The 20,542-nt window shown below is 38.9% G+C and overlaps 1 protein-coding gene across 5 annotated transcripts in view; it reads right to left on the bottom strand.

Moving 5' to 3' along the window:
- The window catches only part of FGD4 (FYVE, RhoGEF and PH domain containing 4), a 190,999-nt gene that overhangs the window by 133,961 nt on the left and 36,496 nt on the right, over positions 1–20,542 (bottom strand). For 2 of the 5 annotated variants that reach the window (XM_070271226.1, XM_070271232.1), the window contains exon 1: positions 3,593–3,658. The exons of 2 other annotated variants lie outside the window; for them this stretch is intronic. The gene's annotated coding sequence lies outside the window, so the exon portion shown is untranslated. Of the gene's footprint in view, positions 1–3,592; positions 3,659–19,663; positions 19,743–20,542 lie in introns of those variants that run through there. One more of the 5 variants, XM_070271227.1, reaches the window with a different exon arrangement.

Here is a 20,542-nt window from a genome sequence, read left to right as displayed (position 1 = left end):
GAAGAGCAACAAGGCCCAGCTGACAACTCCAGCTAAAATGCCAGTTGACACCCAGCACCAACTTGCCAGCCACGCAAGTGAGCTATCATGGAAATAAACTCTACAGCCCTAATCGAGCTGTCCCAGCTGACCACATACAGACCAGCGATGAGCCATCCTTACCAAACCCTGGCCAAATCCCAAAATTGTGAGCAAGAAAATAATTGTTGCCTTATGCCACTAAATTTGGGAGTGATTTGTTATGCAGCAATAGATAAGTGAAACAAAATCTGGTACCAGAAGTGGGGCTCTGCTGTAATAAAAACCTAAACTACATACTAGCTTTGGGTCCAGGTGGTGGGCAAAAGCTGGAACAGGCTTGAGGAAACTGTTAATAAAGATTTATTATTGGTGGCTGAAGAAAGGGGACCTAAGCTGCATACTGGCAGAAAAATTAGCCAACCCATTGCATGCAGTAATGTGGAAGATAGAAAGGGTACCTAATGAACTCAGGGTCCTGACTAAGGAGAACTCCAGGAAGAATGCTGAAAGTATTAACTGGCTCATTTCAGCTGCCTATGATAAAATACAGGAGACGTGAGATGAACAAAGGAACTGTTTGGTTCCCTTTCAAGAAAATTTAGAAGAAATATAAAGGAGCCAGATTTGGTGGGTTCAAAAATAAAACAATTCCTCATTTCAGCATCTTAGCAAAAAGTAAGCTCAAAATAAGAAATGGCTCAGGGCAAAAATCAAATCCTGTGCCGCCGGTAAAAGGTGGCCTCGAGGATATAGCTGTATGACCCTTTGTTGAGAGCCTTCATGAAGAGTCTAGGTGGTTCCTCATAGACCCTTTCCATTAGACCAGTGGTTCTAATAACTTTGTGTGCATCAGACTCAGCTGGGGCATTTGTTAAACTGCCATGTGTCTCCCATTTTCCCCTTCTCTGTTTTTAAATTATTAACAGCTTTACTGAGATATAATTCACATACCATACAATTTACCCAAAGTTTGAGACTCAAAGCCTTTTAGTATATTCATAGTTACACACAACCAGTCAATTTTAGAACATTTTCATTACCTCAAAAAGTAACCTGTACCCTTTAGTTATCACCTCCCATACACCCATCCCCACCAGCCCTAAGAAAGCACTCATCTACTTCATGTCTCTATAGATTTGCCTATTCTGGACATTTTACATAAATGAAATCATAACGTGATCTTTTTGTGACTGGCTTCTTTCACTTAGCACATTTCCAAGGTTCATCTATATAGTAGTAGGTATCAGTACTTCCTTCCATTGTATGGACATACGACTAATTTTATTTATCCATTCATCAGTTGGTGGCTATTTGGGTTGTTTACACCTTTTGGCTATTATAATGTTGCTATGAACATTTGTGTACAAGTTGTGGTGTGGACATGTTTTCCTCTGAGTATATGCTTATGTACGGAATCGCTGGGTCAAACGGTAACTCTATGTTTTAAGGTTTTGTGGACCCGCCAGACTATTTCCAAAGTGACCGCACCACTTCACATTCCCACCAGCAGTGCATCAGGGTTTTGACTTCTCTACAGTTCCTAAAGCCTTTTTGAAGGAGAGCGCCTGTTGCAGTTTTCCTGGCCCTGCCTTACCATTGTATGTTGGATGGGGGAGAAGAGCAAATAACTTGTCCCTTTAGTTCACAGGTATTCAGTTTGAGATTGGCTGTACCCAAAGAGCCTCATCTGCACCTGGACGTGATTTAATGATGACATCCTGGACTCAAGCTGATATAGTAATGGAGTGAGACTTGTGCGGGTCTTGCGTGTGGGTTAGGATATTTTGCACGTGTGAGGGGCCAGAGAGCACACTTCGGTAAATTGTTATTTTGGTGATCACCTCCAACGAACCACACTTCCAGGTATTCATGTCCTTGTATGGTCTCCTCCCACACTGACTCTGGGCTGGACCTATTACTGCTTAGACCGCTAGAATATGGCAGAAATGATGCTGTGCTAGTTCTGGGCCTAGCCCTTAATTGGTTGGGCAGCATCTATTTCTTCCATTTTGGAACCCAGATAGCACAAGGCAACCCAAGCAACCAGTGGGTCCCAGCTGAGCTCCCATCCAAGCCTCAGAGGACCACAGCCATTCCAGCATCCAGCTGACACCACATGAAACAGAACACCTGGTCAACCCACTGAATCATGAGATAATAAATTGCTGTTTTAAGCTCCTAAGTTTCAGAGTGGTTTATTACACTGCAATAAATAATGAAAACATAGGTCCCTTTTAGAGGTATTTTAAACTTCACCTCTCTAGTCATGATAGGCTAGTTAACTACGAAGAAATGTAATGTGGAGTAAACTTTTTCTTCCTCTTAAAATATAATGCATTCCACCTAGGATCAATTTAACAATCATTTAAGCAAATGAAACATACCTTCCCAAGTCTCAAGAGACTTTTCTGAGAATCTGTCTTAGAGATCTTAGAGTCTAACCACTAATAATGACAAAAACTTAGGAGTTTGCATTTTCAGTAGAACACAATGACCAGCTACACAGGCCACAGGGAGGACTGGCCAGGGATGGGAGCTCTTAGCATTAGCTGACATCTCTTGGTGCTCAGCAAGGCACACCAAGGGTACAGACAAATCTGAGAAAAGGCCCTGTGTATCAGGTAAATTCACAACAGGAATTCGGCAGTCAGCAGGGGATACACAGACACCAAGCAATCTGACCTAAGAGCCAGGGAATCCTCAAGGCTCAGTCACAAGGGTTAAGATGGCAGGTCTTCCGAACGAAGCCTGTTGTTATGGCAACCAGCAAAGATTTTTAACATCAGTAACTCCAATAAGAATTTGTAAGCTCTGCTTTCTTTTATGCTGATGCAGCTGCTGCCCTTCTGCTTAGCTCCTTTGGATTAAAGGGCCCTCACATGTCTGACCCAGTCACCCATCTTTCAGTCCATCCTATGGATGGCCATGACAAGGAGCTTGGAGGATTCTGCACCTTAAGAATAGGGACATTAATAGTTAATCCCTCATAAGATGGCAGACTCAGTCTTCTAATTTTCATAGGATAGTGCTTAGAAATGTTCCAGACACACAGTAAACTCTCGATATATTACACTATCAACATACGACATTTTGGTAAATTTGCTCAATTTCATGTACATCTGCCCTAAAAACAATGAATTTCAAGGAAAAAAATTAAATAAAAAAGAGCATCAACTCACAAGTCTATTAATAGGGAACTGGTTTAAACAAACTGTAGTACAGCTATAGAGAGAAATACTATGCTGCCTTAAAAGAGAGAATAAATAAAATTAAGGAAGAGGATTTTGAAAGATTTGATGAGGAAAATTTCTAATATATAGAAATGAAAAACCAAGTTGAAAAGAACATTCAATTCCATTTTTAAAATAAGTATATACTGTTTGTATATGCATAGAAAAAATCTGGTAGAAACCGTGAGACTAAACAAACACTAAAATTTGGGTGGGAATTTCACTTTCTACGTAATATATTGCTATAATTGTTTTATTGATAGTAGGCACACATGACTCATCATGAGAAAAACAATTTAAAGGCACATAGATCTTTCTTAAAACACAGCATGCTTTTTTACCTGAATTTGTTCACACAGTTGTCAGTGTTCACTCTTCTTTAGCACTCGAGCAGCTCAAGTTTGTTTTTAGAACAGTGTCAGAAGCTGCTATATGAGCTGTTTCCTGTATTGGGCAGCTATTTTTAATTAATGAACATTTTGTTATAAGAGTTCACTGGAAAATAAAAAACACCACCATTTCTGCAAGTTAAACTAAGGAAAGGCTTACTCTCTAAGATAAAATGAAAGACTTAAGTTATAAAAAAAGTACTCTACTTTAAAAGATCTTAAATGGTATGGGGTATTTAGTATTAAGCACTTTATTTCCACTATGATGCTGAGATCAATTAACCTCCTTAAAAAAATTCCTCAAGGAGCAGATTGAAATTCTATTTACTTACTTTCTCCTCAAAAATAATATACCGTTCTTTATATAGTAGGCACTCAAATGCAAGCTGCGGGAAAATCAGAAGAAAGAGAGAAAAGAGAACACAGAAATAGAATAAGATTTTTTTTAAACCAAATATTTATTAAGCAACTATGTGCAAAGTACTACACTGTCCAGGAGAATTAAAATCGTGGTTGCTGTATCTGTGAGCACGAATAGCAACATAATCAGCCCCTTCCACTTCATTAGATTCTCCCAAGGTTTATATGAGATAATATGACTCAAAAGATAGCTGCTATGTAAACGAATTATACTTTTCATCTATCCAGTTCTCCAACCCATGGGTTACACAGCACCAGAGGAGTCCTCTGAAGAGCCAGCAGCAGTGAGACCAGGTGAGAAGTCAATGGTCAGGTAACGGAACCAGAGTTCCCAAGGTCCCACCAAGCCACTCTCCCATAGGAGGAGGACAGGATTTTCCTGTAGATCTAAGAAAAGGTTTTAAGAAGGCTCGCACTGCACTGTGTACAGTAATGTGCAGTCCAGTCACAAGAAGAAGGGTTTATTGTTCTCTTGCCAAACTGTAATCCTCATGACAGGTGGCAATCCACTCCATCATACTAACATCTACCCACACCCTCTTCTCTCACCATTTCCCTAAATTCCTCACATTTGTAAACTGCTTCACAATTTTTAAAGTGCTTTCTCATCCATTAATTTGATTCAAGCAGGTTCTAGGATTTCTATCTAATACATTTAGCTAAAAATGCTGGCATTTGAGAGAAGTTCTCAGGATGGGGTGGAGAGGGCTCCTAATGTCTTTTAAGGGGGCCTTGCCTGTAGCACAGCCCATGGTGGGTGTGACGGTTAATTCTGTGTGTCAGCGTGGAGCGTGGTTTTGGACGAGATTAACATTTAAAGCAGTGAACTTTGAGCAAGCAGATTGCCCTCCATAATGTGCGTGGGCCTCAATCAATCAGTCGACAGTCTAACTAGAACAAAAAGACCAGTCTCCCTGAGCAAGAGGGAATTCTTCAGCAGACTGCCTTCAGATTCCAGCTACACCACTGGCTCTCCTAGGTCTTGAGCCTGCTGGTGTACACTGCAGATTTGGACTTGCCAGTGTCCAAAACACATGAGCCAATTCCTCATAACATACACGTGCACACATGTGTGCACACATACATACATACACACACATCCTATTGGTTCTGTTTCTCTGGAGAATCCTAATACAGGGGTCCCCTTGGGAAGTCATAGCCTGGCTACCAGCAGTTTAATATCTACACAGTTAAAAGTCACTTGATGAGTAACAAACAGACTCCCCCGACTAGGGCATGCCTAACCCTTCTTCCTACCATGGTGCTTTCCAGCAAACCATGCTGTTTGGAGAGGAAGGATATGCTTGGAATGGATATAGCTCAGCACATCATATTGTCCCTTTCTGATTAGATTGTTAAAAAGAGAAATGAGTCCTGAAAGCAGCTCATACTCTGCTCAAAGCTTAAAAACACAAATATAATATAAAAATCACATAATTAGATAGATAAACTTCAGCAATGACCTGCCGAGATCATTGTGGACATGAGAGGATAAAAGGGGAGGTAAAGACAACAGACAGTGGCAGAAAGTACAAGGGCCTCTGATTCCGGGCATCAGACACATTCTTCTCCATTACAAATGATTCATTTATTCACACTTGCCTCAAAATACCTCAATATTACCAAATATCGACCTAAACAGTTATGGAACTTCTCTATCCAGTTCTCACCCCCTTCACCAACATTTGCCTGGTTAAGCAAATGACCCACTGTATACGTGCAACCTTGTGGTTATGCTTCATCCTAACTTGCCCCATTCATGTCAGCCTTATCTCACCTTGCTGCTATCTAATCTGGCCTGCCCCTGTTACGCAGTAGCATCCACAGGGAATCCCTTTACAGCATCCTCTTCTCACTGACAGCGCTACTTCTCCAGGCTCTACTTCCGGCCCCTCCCACTCATCTTCCCATGAAGATGGTACCCATAGCCCTGACAATTTACATATTTGCATTTACTTTTCTCGTACCAAACCAACATTTTGAACTATTTCTTGAACACAAACTTTCAAACAATATACTTTCTCCCACTTTCAATTGTCTTTACCTCCTCCTCTTTGCCTCTCGTTTCCACAGTGTATCCTGCCCTATGGCTGTGTATACACCTCTCTGGCTTTAATCTCTATCACAAATTGGAGTTGTAGGTAGAACAGACATTACTATACACAATTTAAAGATGAGGAAACAGATGCAAAAAGAGATGAAGTGACTTCTACAAGTTCAGACTATAAATTAATAATAAAACTACAATTAGGACACATTTTCTATTAACTCAGTTTAATTAATGTCTATTTGGCACATAGGAAGCTCTCAATAAACTTCATCCTTTCTTCTTCTTCTTCTTCTTCCTCTTCCTCCTCCTCTTCTCCTTTTTCTATAATCAACCTTCCAAATGTTCTATAATATAAATGCCCTACTCGCACTTGTCCTTTTTCTTTAATCTGTTGTAGAATCACGAATTTCAGCTGGATGAGGCCAAGCACACTTAGAAACCATGGCTAATCCAGTGTTTATTTACACAACACACTGCATGGGGTCACATGCAAATAAGTGCTTAGCAAAAACTTTAAGAGAAACTAGGGTAGAAAGGAAAAAAATCACAACTTAAAGAATATCTCCAGCTGTTGAATTGGCTACTTATTGCCTATGTGAAATAGCCAGTAAGTGCAGACCTTTACTTAATTTTTCCCTCATGGGATCACTTTATAGAACACTGTCTGTCTTGGCTACATTCTAAACCCAAGTAGCAAATACACAGCGTGGTCCTCTTCCTCTGCCATTTTTGACCTTGGGCCTTTACTCAAAACATGCAATTACTCTGCCCACATGGATTAATGCTTCTGCACAGAAGTGGGCAGGCAGGTGGTAAGAAGAGCTGAGTTCTCATTTAAATTCTTACACAACTTTTTCAGACATCGGTGTTGCCAACAATGACACCATCTGCCTACCTACTTCACAGGTTTTTCAGAACAAAACAGTGCAGAAGACAAAGCACAAAACATGGGCATTTATGACAGGCTTCCAGGTTTGCTATACAGAGGAGAAAAGAAATGTATTTGTGGGGACTGTACAGTGTTCCTCCAAATGATGTTACCTTAAATATCTGAGGTACAAAGTAGAGAAGAATAGGGTATTTACCTTTAAACAATGATAGCTTAATGATGCTTTCTTGTGCTATAGTCTTTGTCTCCCAAAGAATTAGTATTTTAATTAGTATTCAATTGAAAACAAAGGTACTTGACATTGACATTTTTAATTACATATTATAAAGGGTTTTGGTGTCAAGATTTTTAGTGGTAAGGCCGATGTGGGTTGAAGCTTTACTCTCTCCTACTTGCTATGTGACTTTGAACAAGCGAGCCAACCTCTTGAATCCTTGGGTTTTGTTTGCTTGTCTGTTTTTTGGTGGGGGTGGTTCTGTTGAATAAAGAAGACAATTCCTTCTTTTCTCTCCCAGGGTTATGAGGTGCAAGTGAGATCACACACACCAAGTTATGAACAAGACGGCACTAGTTGACAATGCTGCTCTACTCCAGCGGCTGCTGAGGCAGCAGCCTGTTTCATTCCACAGTTCACACCTGAATTTCTAAAGTTGTCTCGAGTGGATTCGCTAGGCGATGTGAGTTAACATAAGCCCACTGATCCAAAAACGGCGAGAAATAAGGTTAAAAATCTACCCACGAAAGAATTACAGGGTGAGTAAAAGTTTTAACAGAAACGTTAGCTGAGACTCATGGTCCTTACATTGCATTGTCTTTCTGCTCGCACTGCCTTTAGTCATAGCTAGGGCACAAGTTAAGAGTGGGTGAGCTAATGAAAATGTCCATTTCAAGTACTCAAGGACTATTTGAAGCACCAAAGTCTAGGATCCAAACTTAGATGTTCCAAGAGATATCACCTTCTCATTTTGAAAGCAGCCCCGGATGTTGCCAAGCTGGAAGGTCTTCAGTTAAGATAGAAAAGCAAGCCAAAAAAGAATGTTTTCTATTATCTTTTTCTCTAAGGCAAAAGCTTTTTTCAAACTGTGGTCTCATCGCATTAGTGGGTCCAATAGAAACCAGTGGAGTACAGAAGCACACAGAAAGGATAAGTTTTATTTCAGACGCACGCATGCATGCACTTGCACACACACAGTGTTGTACTGGGTTATGGTTAAAAAGTTTGAAATCCACTATTCGATAGCAGAGTTACCGACTGCTCGCCTTCTGAAAATAAGTGGAAAAGCATTAGGTATTCAGTTTCCATGGTAACACTACTCTTTAAAAGTCCACTGCTGTGACAAAGAAAAGGAAGACAGTTGAAAAGGCTGGACTCTTGAGAAGAAAGTTTTCCCTCCCACCTCAGCACTTTGGTTCCAATGGTTCATTAATATGCCCAGATAAACAACACATTTTAAAGACAAGAGGCAAACAGATATGAAAAGAATCATTAGGGAGAGGGCAGGTGCAGAGGGAAAAACATGTTATTAATTCCAGGTATGGTGCTAGATTACATGGCCAGGCACACCACAGCTCCCTCCTTTAATCTTCACAATCCTCTAAGTACCACACTGTGGTAGCCGCTATGACTTAATAGTTTTGCATTTTAAGTGATGACCTAATGAAGGTCGTTTTCTTGTAGTCACAGGACTGGCAATTGTGGTCATTACCACCTGCTGAGCAGCAGTGCCTGGTTTTGGCTGTATAGGGTCTACATTCAGGATTATGGATAATCAGAAGGCAGATTCTAGAACATCTTCCAGACTGCACTTAAAACAATAGATTAATTGGCACAGATCTCAACTCAAAGAGCAAGACCAGCCAGTGACAGCCGGCTTCTATGGACCTCTGTTTGTGCATCTATAAAACAGGGCTAACAGTGCCTTACCAACCTGATGGCAGAGCTTTCCAAAGTTTCCAAAAGCTAAGATTTCATGATGCCTTTAAGATGACACATTCTAAGTAATAAATTCCATCGCCAGAAACTTCATCACCACGGGTAGCATTAAAATAAGCAGTAGAGAAATAAACTCTAGGGCACAAATTCTTTCCCTGAGGCACCCTGACTGGCCGCTCCCTACCTCCCACCCCTGCAGGGATGGCTGACCAGGCTTCCTAATCTTATAAGTCTGCCCAGAACTCTTGCTTCCGTCTTGCCATCTAGTGGCAGCAGGACTCAGATGACTGGAGCAAATGTTGACTCCTTGTCAAGGGACAGAAAGATACGGGCCATTCCCTGAGCTAACAAATTCTTTCCTTAGACACCAGGTAGGAGCCACAAGACTTGGGAGCACCCACCACCCCTGCCCCGCCCCTTGGATTCTAGCCTTCAGATGCCTCCTACCTCCCAAAGCTTGTCTTCATTAAGAGAAACTTCATTTCCAGAGGAGCCACCAATTGAGAGGCCACTGTTTTTACTAACATTTTTTTAAATGGTAAAATATAACAAATAGATGGCATCTTAAAGAGACTGAATTAAAGACCCATACAAGTAGAAATGATCTATTCTTAGAATTTATCCATCTATGAAACTCGAGGTCTCTGTGCTGCACAACTCTAGAGGGCATGAAGGGGCATTCAACAACCTAGCATATGTGAATGGCTCTCCATGGACCATCCACACAAGCTCAAGGGCCCCCATGAGACTCGCTACTACTTCATGTATCTCAAGTTTGCTATCCAAAACGAAAGGGGAGTCAGAACTCCCCTTTACTGCTTTCTTTGCGTCAGGAGCCTTCCCAGCTTAACAAAAGCTAAGCTCCAGAAATACTTATTTAAAAAAAATTCTTCAAACAAACCTTTAACAACTCTTGTTCCTAAGAAGGTGTCAAATTGCTTCTAGCTTTCCACAGCTCTGGTTGGCTCCCACTTAGTCAAAATAGAAAAGTCCTCCAGGAGCTGTCCCCACATGGTTAGCCAAGAAGGGATAAAGCAGCACAGGGTTATGTAGCACATTTCATTTCCTCAAGCTGCTCCTTCTCCGGAAGGCGGGAAACACAGCAGCTAATCCTCTTTGCATTTCCTTTTTTCTTTAATTAATTGGTCCATTGAGAGGCAGAAAAGTTCGGAAAGAGAGCAAGAGAAAGACAGCAAGAGAGCAAAAGAGATCAGAGAAGGGAATCTACACTTATTGAGAACCTACTATGTAACAGACACTGGGCTGAGGCTTTTTTATATGTAGGTTATCGTTTTGGAGGAAAAATAGAGCAATGGTAGCAGAGTCAGAGATCAATCCCGCCTTTGTCAAAGTTACTAGGAATGCAACCTTGAAAAGCCTGTTATTTAAATTCTCTGAAGCCCTCTCTCCTCCAAACCCTCCTCATTATCACCCTGGTTCTGCTCTCCTGAAACAATGGGGGGGGGGGGGGGGGCGAGATAAGTAGAGTCCCAGGCATTTTTGCACTTTCAAACTGCCTCCAGGCTTTTGCCTATTTTTAGAAATATTTGGAGAAAAACTGTTTCATTAAAAAAAAAAGTACATAGTGGCTTCCTCATAGATCAAAAAGAAATAAGTAGAAGGCAGATGCTAGCATAGGGTAGGGTTTCAATGGCATTGATTTAAAAGATGAGCACGCCCTGGAGAGAATGCGTAAGTGAATGGTAGTGAAAGTTAATGGCCTTGAACCAGAAAAGGGAGAGGTTCAAAACAGGAGAAAATAAGGTCATAATAGGAATTAATTACTGAGCACTTAAAAGTTTTGCAGGCCCCACTGTATTTGACACTCACGAGAAAAGGCAAACCATGGAACAAGCTGTGAAGGCATTTAAGGTTGCCACATGGAATGGAAAAGTAATTTTTCTACCAACTTTCCTACGACAGATATGTCGTGTTTACTTGTTATTTACCAACCGATAGCATGCATAAACCAAACCAAATCCATAACTAAAAAGGTCATAGTAAAAACTTCTAAAAAACTGAAAGAAAGGATAATAGTCACAGAGCAAATGGCATAAAGTGGGAGCAAAAGAACCAGTTACTTTCATTTAAAAAACACACAACATTCTTGAAATTCCCCCAGGAAGGTTTCTGTTTGCTTTATAGCATCTCTCAGTGCTCCGGGAAAATATGTGGATTCAAATTCCGCTCTGCTAGTTGTATAAATTTGCAGCAGATAAATAAACTACCTGGCAAAAAAGATCAGAGAAACAGATGAATAAATGGAAGTATTACTGCTAAACTCATCGGACGAAAGTCTCTTAACACTGTGGCATTTTTCATCATCTCGTCAGCCTCTAAGACTGAGGCAATCATTTGAAAGCCTTCGTTGCAAGTTAGGAGATGTGCGAATTATAAGAGGCCATGATAACCTTTATCTGAAAAGGGCAAAAGAAAAAGTTAGTAAATTTTATATTTCCACCAGTTTTAGTTACTTGAATAGTTATTATGGTGTTTTTCCACATGCTTCTGATTCAAAAATGATAATTTCCCAAGAGAAAAATATTTTTTCCTCAGTAGATACTCTATTATCAAACACAAGCTTAGAAGAATCAATACTAACTTTGAACATGATGAATAAGTTATGGACCCCAGACACAGAAACAAATCACACACATCATGTATGGATTAGATATCTCAGGTGCGGTTACTATAAATACAATTTCATAAAAAATTCACTAGTAGCCTCCCGGAGGAAATGAGTTACTTGTATTCTTTATCTCAGCTAATAGCACTTTCAAATGCCAGTTATTCAACAGAAACAATATGTAGAAAGAGCATAGGTTTTAAAGTAAGAGACCTACGCTGAAATACTGAATCTTTAATACCGTAATTGTGATCTTGTGCAAAGTATTTAACTTCTCTTAGCCTCAGTTTTGCCATCTATAAAATGGCAATATCTATTTCACAGGGTTACTGTTAACATTATATCACATATAATATGCAAAGGAAACCACACAGTCTAAAGCAACTCGTTGAATCTAATTAGATCTCACATGACCAACCCCTATTTACCTTAGATTTTCAGCATCTTTCTTTAAACTAGTCACCTCAAATTTTTCATCATACAACCCATTAAAACTTTTTGACTCTGCACCCCAGGATATGTACACTTATAAATTCTACATGGGAACTACTGTACTAATATATTACAAAAAACACAAAAATAGAACTTTTAATAAGATGTTACAGCAATAATATAAAAAGCACTTTTTAAATACTGGCTTCATAGTATTAATTAATATCTTAAGGCATGAGAAAACTTAAGCCAAATTTCATACTTAACAAAAGTGAACGTAAATTCAGACTTCAAAGAATCTTTGTGATAATTCTAATTTCATATTTCGGTCACCTTCTTGTCCTATCTGATTGGACATTGTTTTTGCATCATAATGTGGCTCAGAGTTATTACAAGGGTAAGCTCTACTATTTACTTATTGTTCACTTGTCTCGTATCTTTAGGCTTATCTTCAAACTGCGGTTTCTCTAAGAGTATCTTTACACTCAAACGTATGATTCTGTGAGAGTTTAGTTAAAGCTAAACAATATATTCTGTAAATCGACTAAACCAAGCACATACGAACTGCAACATTTAGCAAAATGCTAAAAGCAAAGGACAAAAAGGCCCAGCCACCCCATGAGTCATGGAATTGCCATTCTCCTTTCAGGAAGCCTTACCTACCTCATGGGACATGACAATGTGACATTCAGACTGGGAAGCCAGCATCACCATATGTAGTAAGACATTTTTCAACATATATGATACATGTTAGTAAGGCTTATTTTTAAAATAATAAACAGAAGTTCTAATATTTTCTCCCAACATCTGGATTATCTTACACACCCCCAGAGTATAAACACCCTACACCCCACTTGGCCTTAGACTCTAAAACAGCCTCCTAACCAATGTCAGCCTCCCCCCTCCTCCAGTCCATCTTCTGTACTGTTTACCTTTCTAAATTATAAATCTGCTCCTGTTACCCACTCCCTCTCAGAAATCCTCAACGGCACTATGACTCCTTACGGGTAAATCCAAATATTTAGGCAAAAAAGCCTTTGGCATAAAATGTCTAGCTCCAAATTCATATACATCCAGCTTCACCTCTTACTAATGCCCACACTGTGCCTTATTCTGGAGCCCCACCAAATTGTTAGATGTTTCCCACACATGGTCTTGCAAATCTTCATTCATTCAGCAACCATTTACTGGCTGCCTATTATATACCAAGCATTGGGGAAGACAAGACCCAGCCTCCCAGCACAATAATCAAGTACATAAAATTATAGCATAATGTGAAAAGTACTCTAACAGAGATTTATACAAAGTCTTACGAAAGCCTGGGGTCAGGAATGCTTCTGAGCTCCATTTCTTGCACCCAGAACACACTTACCTCCCTTAGTCCTTGTTTCATAACCTCCTCCTAATCCTTCACAAATCCAGTTCAAATGTCAATTTTTGCTTCATAAACTGCCCTAGAAAGACTTGGTCTCTTCTGCCCAGCAGCTCCCGTATCACTTTGTCATGTTGTTATAACACGTACTGCTATTTCATAATGATATTTTCAACAGAAGTTTTGTACAACAACATATCTTCAAATGTTAAAAAAAGTTGGGCAAAGTTACAAAATAATCATTCCACTTAATGACAACTATCAAATATTTTAAGTTAAGATTAACCATTCAAGAAATATATTTTCTCCTTAGGGGTTTTATTTTTCCAATTTTTAATGGAAGTATAATATACACAGAGAAAAGTACAGATGCTATGATCAATCAATCTTCACACATTGAACACATTCCAGGAACCTGCACCCATCCTTAGGTCTTTATAAGTCCCAGCAACTATCTGACCATCTGTATTCAGACACTATGGGAGTGATAATCTAGTTTTTAACCATTGGGGCTTCTTTCAAAAATAAGAATTCTTTCTTTTAAACATCAAATTGCAAATTCAAGGAATGGAAAAATTATAGCAAGAAAATATTTTGTGAATAAATAAGACACTTTAAATTGAGTCACTTGTATAATCAATGTTTTAGTATCTCACACTAGTCTGAGATAGTCTAATTTATTTCAAAATAAATATCCATTTTCCTTGAAAATACTTTTTACATTTTTAAATGCATATGCTTGCTTTTTCAAGTCTGTATTTTTGTTAAAGGAGATAAATCTAAATGTAGAAATGTCTTTAATGCCTAAAATTTATTTTTTGTGACCCTTTAATAGCAATAACCAAACATCCTCAAATAACCACAATTCACCAACCAAATCTATAATCTCTTTCAAATAACTATCTGCTGACTCAGCTCTTCCTGCCATCAAAATCCTTGAAAAATTTTAATTCAAATGAGTCAGTGAGGGGCCAGCCTCATGGCCGAGTAGTTAAATTCACATGTTCCACTTTGGTGGCCCGGGATTCACTGGTTCAGATTCTGGGCGCAGACAAACACACCGCACATCAAGACATGCTGTGGTGGCATCCCATGCAGGGGAACTAGAATGACCTACAACTAGGATATATACCTATGTAATGGGACTTTGGGGAGGAAAAAACAAAAAAGGAGGAAGATTGGCAACAGATGTTAGCTCAGGGCCAAGCTTCTTCACCAAAAAGCATAAAGAAAAGAAGTCAGTGACTCAAAAGATTTATGAAGGTACCATCACTCCTGTTGATAATTTCCCTCCTAGCAATAGCCAGTTATATGAAGAAAGGACCAGCAATTCCAGTACAAAACCTGGCTTCTTCTCTAACTAATCGAGAAACTTTAGGCAACTCCCTTAAACTCTATGATCCTCATCTGTAAAAATGAGGATCACATTACTGAATAGGTGAATGCTTTCCAAACAAAAAAACTCCCCCCAAATTCAGTTACACCTGTGAAATACTGCTGTTAAATCTAGAACAAATGGGACCGGCCCCGTGGCCAAGTGGTTAAGTTCACGTGCTCTGCTTCGGCGGCCCAGAGGTTCACCAGTTCGAGTCCTGGGTGCAGACATGGCACCGCTCATCAAGTCATGCTGAGGCAGCGTACCACATGCCACAACTAGAAGGACCCACAACTAAAAATACACAACTATGTACCGGGGGGCTTCGGGAGAAAAAGGAAAAATAAAATCTTTAAAAAAAAAATCTAGAACAATGAAGGTAGAGTTAGAAGCTATATAATAGAGCACTGGCCCTACTATTGATTTGTTGGGTGACCTTAATCGAGTCATTAAATCTCTCTATGCCTCATTGGTAAGAACACTGGACCAGATCACTAGTTCCAGGTGTGTGGGTGTTGGAGCACTTGAAATTCATGATGTTCTTTGCAGAACATGTTCCTGTGGGATAGAATAAAATATTGATTTACCAACCAAGTTCACTTCTATCACACACAGGGGACTCTTATTGGCAGAAAACGTAACTATGTTACACCTATTAGAAATAATAATAAAAAAAAATCACAGCCACAAGCAAACAAGGCCACAAAAAATGGGCTGTTTGAGTTTTTCTGTTAGTTTGCATTCACTTGTACCTGCACAAATTTCCCCTTGAAATCAGTTAGTACTCTCAAGCAGAAAAATGGCATGAAATGATGAAAGTTTACCCAAAAACTTGAGTGAAAAATTTTTAAATAAGGAAATTCTATTCATTATCTAATTTACAAGAAGGAAAGCAATCCTGTCATTATTGAATGTAATTATCAATCCTTTGATTATTTAATTTCAAGAGCAGAACTCATCACCCCAGCTCCTGGGAAGAGAGTGGGAGGAGGGAAGAACTTGACACTCCCTAAGGTTCCTTTCAGTCCCAGGACTCTTCGGTTTCCACTGAAATTTGCATTCTATTTGCATATGCTACATGCTATTCTGGGCATAAACAACAATATAACATTTTTAACACTGCTTAATAAGCTGACCATTTTTCATGAAACAGACCAGCATGCATATACATACAGACACTCACACCTAAACACATACCCACAAAACACAACCCTTGGGGGCTGGCTCCACCGAAGACATCCTTGACGTTCACTGAATGCTGTAATGGTACACATATCAATCCATACTAATTTGACAAACCAAGCACAGGCCATCTTTTCTTGCAAAAGACCCTGGCAATTAGATATTAGAAATTTCCCTCCACAGTCGACAAATACTATGGCGTATTTGTGATGTATATCTGTGGCAGGCATTGGATAAACGGTCCAAAATGAGGGCAGCTGGAAATGGTAAGAAAAATGATCTAGTTAATGCGGTTCCCCACGAGGCCTTATTATTTCAGGTGTAGCACTCTTCAATCAACTTAACGGACAAAAATAACCCTAGACCCACTTTGGCTAAAATACAAAATGTCTCACAATGATTTTCCTTCATGTAACTCTGATTTCTAGTTTAAAAAAAAAAAAACTATAAACAATGTTGAATTAGAATCCTTTTTAATATAACATTGTTTTCCTTGGTAGAAATGAGACGTTTACCTCTAAGGAACTTTCTAATGACGTACTGTAGAATACTGTAGAATACTGTAGAATGAAAAGTACAGAAGCCCTACTTTGCTTTTTAAAATCTAAAGGTTTCTGGATAATTTAGTTTCTTCATCGTGACACACCTGCTCATTCCAGAACTCAGAACAGGTTATACCAGTTCATGTTCTCCTATTTCCATTTTGTCCCAAATATCACCCTGTTAATGTAGAAACAATGAACACTTAAATGAACACGTGAAAAAAAAAACAGTAAAAGAAGCCCTGCTCATTAGCTGACTGAAGAGCTTTGTGTCTCAAATACAAAAAGGGAGGCGGAAGCCTCAGACCATTCAAACAGGAAAACGTCAGATTACTTGCTCACAGAGACTTCCATTTTAAAGCACTGCATCCTCCTGTGGAAAAAGAATCACTGGGCTTCTTTAGAATACATGGCACTCTAATTTTTCTTAACGTTTACCAAGTCTTTCAGTATAACTTGATTACTTTGGTCAATTCTTTCTAGATTAAGTACATTCAAGAGTAAAAGAGGATGACTGAACTTTATGAGGTTTTGGTTGAAACAAATTCAAAATTAAATTAATGGCAATGACAACACTATCAATCCCATAAATAAGGCTATAACTAAATCCTCCCACCAGGTCCTTTGCCTTCTGAAACTATCCTTGAGTTCTGAGCAGAATAATTCTCTTAAAAGTGGCAATTCCAGGAGAACCAAGGGGCATTATCCTTTTACTATGATACTCCCATCTGAGTCACTAAATAGCAATTATTCAGATGCCATGAAATCAGGAAAAGGAAGAAAAATAGATAAAGGATGACAGCTTAACCACTGTCCTCTGACAACACATTCACACTCTCTACTCTCCTGAAGCAACAGTCACATGTCATGAGTATATTTTGGTCACATGTAAAAGTATCCAATTACAATGAAAGATTGTCATAATGTATCTCCTGAATTTCAACCAATTTTACATAGCTTTTAATAATAGCTATAGCAGAGCTTTAACATTTGCTAATGATTTTGTTCAAATTATATTTAAACCAACACTTAATATAGTACTTTACAAAAACACCAGCTAGAATAAGAGCCCTGAACTGTTAATGACAGTAACACTCATAGAGCATTTACACGAGAGAAGTGTGGTCTGCTAATGGAAAAGTACCCATCCATTAACATTATTAATTCCTTTCCTTCCTCAATCGTACGGCAATCACAGTTATGCCTTTTCCTTTTTAAGTACTCCCGCAGAGAAAGACACAATCACAGAATCTCTTTCTCTAGGACTCTTGACTATCAGCTGTAACTTTATGATTCAGAGGGCGAAGATTTTCAGGCAGGAAAGTTCTTAAAATGACGAAGAACCAAGTTTCCTCATTCAGGATCCAGAAATTTTACACTAGATCATGCTGCCTCCTAGAGGCCAAAGGGACATATAGACACCTCTAAATGCACCACAATGTCTAGTTTTAACAAACATCACATACTCTCAAATTGAAGTCTTGATAATGACCACACAGAACATGCTCTGCTTATTTGATTAAGTGACTCTTTTTCTACTTTTTAGGTAGATATCTACTTACATTTAAAAAACCTAAAATGGCGAGGGAAAATGTGCATTGCAAACGACTCAACCCTGAAGAGAGAGCGCAAATGACATAGATATTCTGCTGTCAGCCACAGGAAATGGAATATTAATAAATGCAAACATTTAAAAATGTACACTGTAAGTTTAAATACAATTATCCTGATAGCTAACCTTTAAATACCTAAAAGGACTACATTGCTATAGTTAACAATAGAGCCACATGCCTAAAAAAGCTGTAAGTATAAAGTAAAATTTTACATTAAGTATAATGTCCTATAAAACAAAATGTATAAAGGTGTTTCTCAACACAGCAAACATCTTGAGAATGAACACATGCAAGCTACCGTTGGTGCAAAATCCTTGTGCAAAATATTATTGTTAAAGAATCTGTAGAAAACACTGAGATGAACAAAACTTCTTAATTGAAGGAAGTCAAGTACAATGCAATCTTCCTTACTTCTTTTTGGCAGCCTGCTGCTTCATTGTGTTTTGTGTAACGAAAGATCTGGCCAGTGGGAAGTTTTAATGTATTCACACGGGGCAATCTGTAGCAGAGTTACCCTGGGGATAAACATGCCCCCTGCACAAAGAACCATTCTAAGTAGGTCAAAGCATTCCCCAAACAGTATTTAAACCACCAGAACCTTCCTCAAAGACTTTAATATTCGGTCACTTCATTCAGAAAGGATGCGAAATACAAAGAATCACAAGATACACTGTTAGAAACAAGAACACTGAGGACTAAAAAAAGGGCAACTATTAAAAGGGAATTTTTTGGGATTCTAAACTGGAGTCTAGTCAGTTTAAGATATTTACCAGCAAAATATTTGGTCAAAAGCATGCTTATGATCCTGTTGAATTTAACACAAACAGTAAAGTACTACTAGATTAGAGATACAGACAGATAGGAATCAAAACTTGTTTAAAACAATCATTTGGTGTGGACTCAGAAGCTGGAGTCTATTACACTGACACTTTTTAAAACACGAGTGATTAAAAAAAAGACTAAAAAAGGCTTATAAAAGACTAGTGATTCATGAAAGGGCAAAATCAAAGCTTCTATCTAATAACAACCAGAACATAGGGGCATCCTGTGGAGAATGCTAGAAAAGCAAACAATACATAAATAAAATCCTAATTTTTCCTGGATCCTTATAGCAACATTGAGAGCTACTTGCCACTGTTTTCTTCATTTCTTCAATAATTTCTGACTTCCTGGGCACTCAGATGGTGAGAAAGAGAACTAACTTGAAAACCTATAGCACCTTTTTCTTCCATGATTCCACAGACATCCAAAACCTTCAAGTTCACCAAAAAACCATGATGAATATCCCAACACCGACAGGCCTAGAAATGCTAAATCCTCACAATTGACTATTATTTCTGTTCCTATGTCTCGATGTGACAACCTCAGCATAATTACACTAAAATAAACAAAGAAGAAAATTTGGAACTGATTTTTTTTTCTTGGTGACAGGTTTCCAAGAATATGAAGGACTGGCTTAAAAAGAGGTTAGTTTATTCTAAAGATGGAATGGCTCTTCACAGAATCCAAATGCAAGGTTTCAGTCTCAAGAAAGACTAGAACTGGGAATTGAAAGACCACCAGAGACCAGGGGGGTGTCTCCTTCTCACCTCTGTGTCTCACTTCATGGACTATTCATTCTCTGCTCACAACCGTCTCTGTTATTTGGTCTCTCCGGTTTCACATATTAACTATGATTTTCTTGGTCCAACTTTCACATTCCTAGAAGGCTATTCTGATTGGCCCAGCGAATGTCTGCCTGTTTATGGTCAAATCATCCACTCCCAGTCAAATAAAGTACACGAGAGCCCATCCACTTGGTCATGAATTCTTTAGGCATTTGTACGTTTGAAAATATCTACAATGTTTTTATTTCACCTTTATTTTTGAAAGATATTTTCGGTAAGTATACAATTCTAGGTTTTTTTGTGACAACATGGATGGATAGCGAGGGTATTTATGCTACACAAAATAAATCAGAGGGAGGACCTCAAGTACCGTGTGATCTCACTCATAAGGAGAAGATAAAAACAATGACAAATAAATACATAGAAACAGAGAGTGGATTGGTGGTTACCAGAGGGGGAGGGGGAAGGGAGGAGGGCGAAAGGGGTGATTAGCACATGTATGCGGCGATGGATGGTAATTAGTTTTTGGGTGGTGAACATGAGGTAATCTACACAAAAATCGAAATACATAATGAGGTACACCTGAAATTTATATAATGTTATAAACCAATGTTACTGCAATAAAAAAAAAATCCTAGATTTATAGTTTCTCTTTTTGAGTACTTTAAAGATGTTGCTCCTTTGTTTTCTTTTTTAAAGATTTTATTTTTCCTTTTTCTCCCCAAAGCCCCCCGGTACATAGTTGTGTATTTTTACTTGTGGGTCCTTCTAGTTGTGGCATGTGGGATGCCGCCTCAGAATGGTTCAATGAGCAGTGCCATGTCCATGCCCAGGATCCGAACCAGCGAAACCCTGGGCCAT

Source organism: Equus caballus, chromosome 6, assembly GCF_041296265.1.
Source record: "Equus caballus isolate H_3958 breed thoroughbred chromosome 6, TB-T2T, whole genome shotgun sequence".
NCBI lineage: Eukaryota > Metazoa > Chordata > Mammalia > Perissodactyla > Equidae > Equus > Equus caballus.
Note: the sequence above shows the minus strand (reverse complement) of the source record. Positions and strands in the feature narration are given on the sequence as shown.